Raw genomic sequence first — 1,125 nt, forward strand, 5'->3', positions numbered from 1 at the left:
CCGTCTGCCCCGTCCACTCACTGGAAGGATGGAAGAGAAGACCACCTGTGCGCCCATCTCCCTCAGCACGCCCCCCAGAGCTCAGTAATCTTCCATCAGGCGATTGGGGCTCCTCCTGGCCGCATCATTTGTGCATTAGACAATTAGACAATTCTGTTATCTACCAGGCAGAACATTGTTACAATGGCCTGTTTAATTAAAAACATGGAAATCACTTAAAGTGAGGACCAAGATTTTGGCTTACTAAAAGAAACATATAAATGCTAAACCATGATGTGGTACCTCAGTGAAAGATGACTTTAGGCCACTATTGGGTGTTTATAGACATGCTCCAGGAGTGCGGGGGAACATTTTAGAGCGGCTCCAGTAGCCACTGTAATGAAAGTGCTTGGAGCGTCACGTGTATCAGCATCCCTGCACTGAACAATGGCAGCAGGGACATTGTCTAACAAGCTTTAGTTAAAGTGCCCCCACCACTATTTTTTCAACAGGGGGATGCTGATACGAGATGCTGGAATCTGCTGGAGTGCAGGCTTGATCAAGACATGCTAGAAGATCTGGTCGTCACACCGGATGACAAAGCTAACCTATTTAACAACTTCTTTGCCTCCATTTTCCTGAGCAGGGACTGGATCAGCCCCACCCACCAGACCCCCCTTAGGCTTCAGAGGAGGCGCACCTAAGCCAAGGGTCAGGGAGTAGCTAGTCAGGGAACTTCTGGAGGGACTGGATGTATTTAAATCAGCTGGTCCTGATGATCTCCACCCCAGAGTACTGAGGGAATTAGCTGAGGTCATTGCGGGACCCCTGGCATGGCTTTACGAGCACTCGTGGTGCTCTGGTGTGGTGCCAGAGGACTGGAAAAGGGCCAATGTGGTTCCCATCTTCAAAAAGGGGAGGAAGGGAGGACCCGGGAAACTATAGGCCAGTTAGTCTTACCTCGATCCTGGGTAAGCTTTCTGAGAGAATTATTCTGGCACATGTCCATGAGGGGCCAGTGGAGGAGGTTATGCTTAGGGGCAACCAACATGAGTTCATTAGAGGCAGGTCCTGTCAGACCAACCTGGTGCCCTTCTATGAGCAGGTCACCAAATCCTGAGATGCAGGGGTAGCAGTGGACATAGT

The sequence above is a fragment of the Gavialis gangeticus genome, unplaced genomic scaffold (assembly GCF_001723915.1).
Source record: "Gavialis gangeticus isolate Ggan-Ray unplaced genomic scaffold, GavGan_comp1, whole genome shotgun sequence".
NCBI lineage: Eukaryota > Metazoa > Chordata > Crocodylia > Gavialidae > Gavialis > Gavialis gangeticus.